The sequence below is a fragment of the Apus apus genome, chromosome 9 (genome assembly GCF_020740795.1).
Source record: "Apus apus isolate bApuApu2 chromosome 9, bApuApu2.pri.cur, whole genome shotgun sequence".
Taxonomy (NCBI): Eukaryota; Metazoa; Chordata; class Aves; order Apodiformes; family Apodidae; genus Apus; species Apus apus.
The window spans coordinates 10,540,018-10,548,947 of NC_067290.1; positions in this window are offsets into that span (position 1 = coordinate 10,540,018).

Here is an 8,930-nt window from a genome sequence, read left to right on the forward strand (position 1 = left end):
GGGAGGGAGGAATAGAATGAGGGAAGGAAGAAATGAGAGAGGGAGGGAATGAGGGGGGGAGGGGAATGAGGGAGGGAAGGACGGAGGGAAGTAGGAAAAGCAGAGGGAGGAACAGAATGAGGGAGAGAGGGAGGGAACAAGGGAATGAGCAAGGGTCAGAGAAATATCTGGGGTGTTATGTGCCCCCTTGGACCCTGCTGACCCCCGCATGGGGGTCTGCCCTCTGCAAGGCGTGCCCCTTGCCCTCGGGGCTATGAAGGGGCCAGGAGGGCAGGGAGTGTTTACCCCACTCCTGCCCTGTCTCCCAGGGCATAGCAAGGGAAGGGAAGGAGGGAGGGAATGGGAGAGGGAGGGAATGAGGAAGGAAATGAGGGAGGGAGTTTGAAAATGAGGGAGGAAATGAGGGAGGGAGGGTGAGAGAAACAGAATAAGGGAGGGGCTGAGGGAGGGAAGAAATGAGAGAGGGAGGGAGGAACCGAATGAGGGAGGGAAGAAATGAGAGAGGGAGGGAATGAGAGAGGGAGAAAGTGAGGGAGGGAAGGAGGGAGAAGCAGAGGGAGGAACAGAATGAGGGAGAATGAAGGAGGGAGGGAATGAGGGAGGGAAGAAATGAGAGTGGGAGGGAGGGAATGACAGAGAAACAGAATGAGGGAGGGAGGGAATGAGGGAGGGAAGAAATGAGAGTGGGAGGGAGGGAATGATGGAGAAACAGAATGAGGGAGGGAGGGAATGAGGGAGGGAAGAAATGAGGGGGGAGGAACAGAATGAGGAAGGGAAGGAGGGAGGGAGGAACAGACTTAGGGAGGGAGGAAGAAAATGATGGAGAAACAGAATGAGGGAGGGAGGAAATGAGGGAGGGAAGAAATGAGAGAGGGAGGGAGGAATAGCATGAGGGAGGGAAGAAATGAGAGAGGGAGGGAATGAGAGAGGGAGAAAGTGAGGGAGGGAAGGAGGGAGAAGCAGAGGGAGGAACAGAATGAGGGAGAGAGGGAGGGAACAAGGGATGAGCGAGGGTCAGAGAAATATCTGTTGTTACCTGTTGTTATCTGTTCTTTGTTATCTGTTCTTTGTTGTTATCTGTTATTATCTGTTGTTATTATCTGTTGTTATTTGTTAAAATTTGCAAGTTTTAGATTTTTCAAATGAAAATGAATGTTCCTTGTTTCTATATAAATCTAGAGTTTTGAAAAGTCTATTGAACTAGTTGAGAAAAACTGGGAACACTAAATACTAAAGCAACGGTGAAAGTGGGGGCAGGGAGAAGCGCTCGGTGGCTTTTCCTGGGGCTGAAAATGAGGAGAAAAATGTGAACCTGTGCAGAGCGCCCGGGGGAGCTCCAGTGGCCCGGGGAGGGGGACGTGGGGCAGAGCTTGGCACAGGGGGGACGTGAAAGGCCCTGCAGCAGGGGAGCGGGGCGGGCAATAGGGCGAGGGTGGCAGGTGGGTGCCAGGGGCGAGGACAGCGTGTGCCAGCTCAGGGCTGGGCGTGGAGGGAGCGGGAGGTGCAGCTGGAGCCGTGCGAGCCAGGCGGGACTTGGGGAGCTCGGCAAGAGGGAGTTGGGGTGTGGAGCCCAGCTTGGGGAGAGGGAGAGGGGCCTGGCACCGCGGCTGGGGCAGGGGATGGGGCACGTGCAGCATGGCTCAGGTGAAGGGCCGGGGGCTGCAGTGCGAGGGCTGGGGGGACATCCACTGTGGCTCGGGGCAGAGGGGAGAGATGAGCTGCGTCTGTGCAGGAGCCAGGGAGGTTTGGACCACGGCTTGGTGCAAGGGACAGGCAGAGATGGGCCAGGGCTCCCTGCAGGGGATGGGGGGAATGTGCACCATGGCTCGGTGCAGGTGACACCGGACACCTGCCCCATGGCTCGCTGCAAGGGCTGGGGGGACATGCGGCTCAGTGGCTCAGGGCAGGGGACACTGCCCGGGCGGGGCTCCCGCTCCCCCGGTACGGCCCGCACTTTGAACAGCGGGTCCGCGCACCCCGCAGAGGGGGATGGAACCCTCCCCCGTTCCATGGTTCCGAGGCCCCCCCCAAGAACTGGTTCCAGCGTTGGAACGTTCCTTGGAACGTCCCGTTCCTTGGAACGTTCTTTGGAACCTTCGGGGCATTGTAACGTGCGTCCTGGCAACAGGTTCGGGGCACTCAACGGTTGCGGTGCCCGCGGATGAGCGCTCGGCAGGGCGCTCTCTGGCTCGCAGCTCGAGAGAGAGGGAATCCTTTGTCCCGGGACTGGTTTATTATGAGAAAAGAGGCTCGAAGCGCTGAGAGGTTGGAGGCTGCACCCCGGCACGCCCTGGCTTCCAGGTGGGGGCAGCACCAGGAGCCGGCACAGGGGACAGACGGGTCCCCGCAGCACGGAGAGATGCTCCCGGGACAGATGAGCCTCAGCCTCATAGCGGGAGGAGGAAGAGGGAGTCAGTCCCGTCCCCCCCGGACAAGGAGGGGTCCGTGGGTCTCTGGGCCAGCCAGAGAGGACCTGGGGAAGGGACAATCAGGGGCTTGAGAGGTGCTTTGGATGCACCCTGTGTCACCCAGCTTTGCCCCCGTAGTGTCTAAGAGGACGGTGTTGGGACAGGGTGGGAGCAAAAAGCCCCCTGAGTTTGGCCACCCCTGCCTCACCATCCCATGGCAGGGCAGCCCGGCAGGCGAGGGGTCTCCCTCACCCTTCACGTCCTGCCTCCCACAGGATGGAGGACAATCAACCCATCGGGCAGCCCAAGGAGGTTTCGATGCAGCCCGGGGATCCCCCGGCCGCCAGCTCCGAGCCCGAGCCCTGCATGGAGACCCAGGTCCAGGCACTGCGGGCGGGTGAGTGTGTGGGCACGGGGGGCAGGGGCTGCCCGCCCTGCCCTGTCCCAGGCTCACACCTTCCAGCCAGGCTGGCACCAGGACTCCCAGGGAGCAGCGGCCAGGGACCCAGGGGCACAGCCCCATCACAGCTGTATCCCTGGACAGGGACCCGCCCTGCCCCTGGTGCCAGCGCATCCCTGGGCGTGCCAGGGCCCCCTCCCTGTGCTGCCCTCCAGCACTGCACCCTCATCCCTGGCGTGCATACGGGACAGCAGCTTCCCAGCCTTGAGCCAGGGCTGCTGACATCTCCAGGAGCTGGGCAGACGGCTCAAGTTTCTCCTCTTGCCTGCCCCCTAGCTCTGCTCGGAGTCCTTCAGTCAGTTCTCTTCCTCCTGAACACCATCGGAGTCTTCATCTTTGGGAAGAGACCAGAGGTATCCGTGGCCACTTCCACGAGGCTGTGCCTGTGTCACCTGGCCGGTCTTTCTGCCCCTATCCCATGCTCAGAAGGTGCTGAGCTGGGCTCCCCCGGCTCTCTCTCCCCCTTGACACCGTCTGTCCATCTGTCCCCTCTCCGGCTGGCAGCAAAAGGATGAGAAGCTGGAGTTTCTGGACAACATCTGCACCACCTGCTCCAGCATCAGTGGGCACTCCATTGAGTGGCAGTTGTTTTCCTTCTGCCAGGAGGAGGTGCTGGAGACCATCGAGGTGAGGGGGTGAGCAGGAAGGCTGCGGCAGGAGCAGGGGCAGCAGCACAGCCCTGGGGGCAGGAGAGGGCTTGGCCGGTTAGGGCAGGGCACCAATGAAGGCTGCTCCAGCGCTCCATCCTCGGAGGTGCTCCAGAGACACCTGGGTGGCCCGGCTGGAGCCAGGACTTGGAATCAACACCGTCTGCAGGTCCCTCGGCCAGCCTGTGGCTCTGTGATGGGCACAGCCCTTCCTGCCACAGAGCTTGGGACCTCTGGGTGCTGAGTGGGGAGGGGGGGCCAGGGTGGGAGCACGTGGGCTCTGCCAGCCCCGCAGGCCCTTGCTGGGCAAGGGAGACTGCCCTGTCCTGACCTGTCCCACCCTGCTGTGCTTCCCAGGGACTGCTGAACGATGAGCCCACTGACCACCTGGACACCGCAGTTCAATGCCAAGTCATGCTGGCCATCACCTCGCTGAGGTACCTGCCCCAGCCCCCAGTTGGGCCTCCCTGGTGCCCAGTGGCCCCAGGAGCACAGGTCCTAGGCGAGGGCATCCCCAGTCCTTGACCCAAGAGGGAGAGAGACAGCAGGGCCAGGGGGTGCCACCAGGGTTTCCCTCCGGACATCACTGGCAGTGTCACGGGGGTTGAGAGGTCACCCACGGCGTGGAGTCAGTCCAGATCTCCAACCCTGGGCTCTGCCTCCTCCGTGCCGGCTCCCAAGAGCAATTCTCTGTCCCTGCAGCAGAGTGGGGCTCCTGCCGCGGGAGAGGCTGACCAGCCTCCTCTACACCTGCTTCTCCAGCGTCTTCTGCGTGCCTCGGCTGGAGGAGCAGGAGGGCGCCCAGGCTTTCGGGTACTCCAAGGTATGCCGTGGGCTTGTCCACCTCTTTCCTTTCCCTTTCCTGGGGGGGAGAGGGATTAAGAGAGAGCATCTGTCATTTGTTTGATTGCTGGACCAGCTTGAAACCGTGATGGGGGGAGCCGCAAAGAGCTCCCTCGGCCCAAGGCCCCTTCCTGGGCACCGCAGGGTCACAGCTGAGGCTTCAAGGACTGCTCCCAAGCCTCTGTCCCCTTTGCAGACCCTGGCTGTGATGGACAGAATGCTGCAGGAGCTGATACGCAGCGGTGGTGATGCTGCTGCCCAGGATCTGCAGAACATCTTTCAGGTCTGTCCTTGGCACAGGGGTCCTCACAGGCAGTGAGCCCTGGCTTGAGCAGTGCCTGCCCCCCCCCACCCCCCCAGCTCCTGGTGTGAGGAGGGGGACAGAGAATGTCCCTCCTTCCCCCCACCAGGCCCCTGCCTTCTGACTGCTGCCCGAGCCCCTTCTGGGCCATATCCCAGAGGCCCCTGCCACAGATCCCGAGGGAGGTGGCCAGCCCAGAGCCTTGGCTGGGGAGCTGAGGGATGTTCTGGGGGGAGGAGTGAGTGGAAGGCGGCAGAGGCAGCTGCAGGAGCAGGATGCAGTGACCTGCCTGGCCGCAGCAGGTGGCTGCGAGGGGGCAAGGAGGACACGTGGCCCACCCCAGGCACTGCCCTGCAGCGAGCCTGGCCCTGCCATGCTGTGGCCTGTCACCTCCAGGCCACATCACCAGCTTTTCTCCTCCCAGCTCCTGCTGCACTTCACCACGTCCCAGCCAGAAGAGGTGCGGGAGAGGGCCGTGGCACGGATTGCCCAGGTGATCGGCTTCATCACCACCTACCCTGGGCTGCAGGTACTGAGCTCCTGGCCTGGGCAGCCCCGGTGCCCCTGAGCCCCCAGCGCCTCCCAGGGAAGCTGGGCACCCAGCCAGCAGGAGGCTGGGAGCAGGGCTCTTTGCCCTGTCTTGTCCGGGCTCTCCCAGGGCTGTCACGGCCACAGGCAGGAGCCTGGGTCTGGCAGCCCTGCCCTGAGCTGCTGCTCTGGGAGCAGCCAGGGCTCACTGTGTGCCTGGGCTCACCCTGTGCCTGCCCTGCCTCTCTCCCCCCAGGTCTGCCCCTGCTTTGCACAAGCCGTGCACTTTGGGCACGAGCGCTCCGAAACACACCGGTTTGACGTGCTGGGGATGCTGGTGGGGCAGCTCACCTTCTGCTGCGTCTGCAGCAACCAGCTGATCCGCCAGCAGGCCGCAGAAGCCCTGTCTCAGCTGCACGTCTTCCTCCTGCAGCAGAGAAGTAAGAGACACCGTGTCGGGCTGGGTCCCCCTAGAAATGGGCAGCCAGGGACCACCCTCCTTAGCGAGGGAGAACCTGATCCAAGCTGCCTGCCTGCAGGCTGAACAGCCACTTCCCCTCGCCCCTGCTCGCAAGAGCCCTGGACCCTCGCTGGGGATCTGCTCCTCCCCTGCCTGGCTGCCCTCTTTCTTTGCCAGCAACTTTTCTGCCTGGTGTCCTCAGACTGCACCTCCAGCTCCTCACTCTCCCTCTGAGCACCCCGGTTTTGCTCCTCCTCAGGCAGGTGTTCCGGGCGGGGTGACGAAGAGATGCTGCAGCTCCAGTGTCAATGGGAAATGTTGCCGGCCTGGCGCAGCCTGAAAGTCAAACACGTCTGCAACATGTTCTCGGTAAGAAGTGCCTTTGGCTGCTGGTCAGGGGGCTCAGCCTGAGCGCAGGGACACCCGATGCACAGGGATGGTGGGGACCCGTGCTGCTCCTGAGCAAGGGCTAGGCAAGGGCCTCCGGAAAGCTTCTCTCTAGGTGACACATCTCCCTTCTCTTTCATCCCACAGATACTGATGCAATACCTGCAGCCTTCTGACAGGGCAGATCTCGTCCTCATGGCCATCACAAACATGGAAGACTCCGACCCAGACAGCATCCAGATGGCTGTCTACATGGTCAACATCCTTGTGGAGAAAACAGTCTTCCAGGAGGAGCATGTGAGTAGCCCATGGGTGGCACAGCTGAATTCCACCCCACTGGGGGACAGTTCCTCCCCTGGCTCCCTGCCTGGCCAGCACTGACGCCATCTCAAGCCATCGTAGCGCAACGGGAATGGGAGCGGCTCCCAGCGGGAGCTGGGGACGCGGTTGCGCTCCCCCTGCTGACATTCCCATTCCCACCCATGTCTCCCCTCTAGGTGCGGAACATCGTGTGGGCTATCTATAGAAACGGGCCCTCCATCACGTCAGTGTCAGCCCTCAGAAACCTGGAGAACACTCTCAAGAGGATGACCCTGAAATACGTCAGCGAGGTGGTGACCAGCCTGCTGCAGTGCGCCCCGACGTATGCCAGGTGCAGGGCCCAACAGTCTTTGGGGCTCCTCTCACACGGAAAGGCGACCCAAGACTCTCCTGAGAGACTTCAGCCTGGCCGTCCTCTTGGATGTCCCCTCTGACAGAACTCTTGTCTCCCCACAGTGGCTCGGTGATCATGTGTAGGGTGATGCTCCCTGAACCCCAACTGGCAGAGAAGGTGCTGCGGGACCTGCTCCGCAAGCTTCTCAACTACTCGCTGCCCAAGACCTCCACCAAAGATGACCCATTCTTCCTCTCCCTGGCTGTGAGTTGCTTGATGAGGCCTCTCTGACCTCTATGGCTGTTCTCAGTGGTTCCAGGCTCCCACACCCCTTCTGGTCGCACCCAAAGCCTTGACCTCCCTAGGGGCACCAGGGATATCTCAATGTCTGGGTGGCTTCTGCAGGCAACCGAGGCAATAAGGGAGATCCTCCTGCGGGAAGACGCTCTGCAGGCCGTCGGCGAGTACGAGTTGAAGAGGAAGATTCTCCCCAAGCTTTTCCTGGGGCTGCTTTATCAAGTGGCTTTCACCACGGAGCTGGCACTACACGAGGAGGAAATCTGTATGGAGCTCCAGGAGGATCAGCTCTATTACACCAGGTACTCCATCCTTATCCTTTCATCCCTGCAAGCCACCCAGAGCCAAGCCAGAGGTCCTGGTGGGAGCTGAGCACTTCTCCCTGTGCAGGGCTGCAGTGCAGTCTATGAGACTGTTACTCTGTGAGATGGGGGGTGAGAGACATGTGGAGGCCATCGAGGAGCAGGGGGGCTGGGATGCCCTGCTCAGCGCCCAGACCCGCCTCACAGGGATACAGATCCTCGCCAGGTGAGAGCCCCTTCTCCTCACACCTCAGGGACTGGGCACCACTCCCTCCCTGGGTGCTGATGGCACACGGAGATCCAAGTGCTGCAGCCTGGTGATGTCCAGAATGCTGCAAACCCCAAAGACGAGTGCCCAGCTGGCTCAGGCCTGACGGTGCCTCCTTCCTCCTGCCAGGGAGATAGCCAGAAACACCGGCTATTTGCGGACCACCATCTTCCGCTGCCTGACGGAGCTCCTTGCCGTGGAGAACCCCCCCTGGGAGATGACCGCCATGGTCTTCCTCGTCGAGGTGAGCCTGACGACACTGCTCCAAGCCCCTCCAACGCTCAGCTCTCCTGTGCCCACTGCTGTGGGGGGAGCTGAGGCAGTGGGTGGGCTGTGCGTGGGACCACGGAGGAGCAGGCAAGCAACCCATGTGCTGTGGGACACGGGGGCTCTCCACAATTCCTGCTACCTCCATCTGGGCTTGGTCTCTCCCCGGCATCCTCTCCCTGGGCTGATGGCTGGAGCCAGCCCCTGCTGCCTGTGTTTCAGATGCTGGACTGCCCTGACCTCGGTCAGGTGCTGGACCTGGCCCTGAAGATCTTCCCGGCATATCTGGAGAGTCAGTGCCCGGGGATGCCCAGCCTGGTGCTCGGGGGCATCCTGAAGCTCACTAGAAGGCCTGACACAGTGAGCAGGGGACAGCTGGGACACAGCCCAGGGTGCAGCTGTGGGTGGCGGGTGCCGCGGTGGCTGGGGCTTTGCTGGGCCCTGGGAGCTGTGCCGGCTGCTGCCAGCTCTCCTGCCCCCGTGGCCCTCCACCCCACGGCTGTGCCGTGCCAGGAGGGAGGCAGCAGTGCGGAGAGGAACAGGCTCCTGCTGCCAGCCCAAAGCCCCCAGCCCGGAGCACGGGGCCTGCAGAGCCAGGCCGTGGGGTGCTGAGCCCCGGGCTGAAACGCAGCGGCCTCGCTGGGGGCTGCTGGCAGGTGGGGCAGCTGCCCAGGCAGTGCCAGTGGCCACCAGCTTGCCCTGGGCCCCGGTGGGGATGGGGACAGCCGAGGGGCTGCAGGGAGCCAGTGCTGCCTGCCCCCCCGGGCCTCGCTCTTCCCATGGCCCTGCTGGGGAGCCATGTCTGCTGGGACCTTGCCCTGTCAGCCCCGTGAGGCCGGGGCTGGTGGAGGGGGGTTTCAGCCCTGCCGTCGGGGGCTGCTTGACACAAAGGAGGCGTCGTGTCTCACACAGGCAAAGAAAACCCTGACCCTGCTGCCACGCATTGTGGAGCTGCTGCAGGGTGGCGGCAGTGACACCCGTGCCGCGGCCCTGCCCGTGCTGGATGCCATGCTGCCGCTGCTGGAGGGGGAGGAGGGCAGCCTGACCGCCCTGGACGTCGCAGCGAAGCTCTGGACCTTCTTTGATGACGTGAGGCTGGGAGAGAGC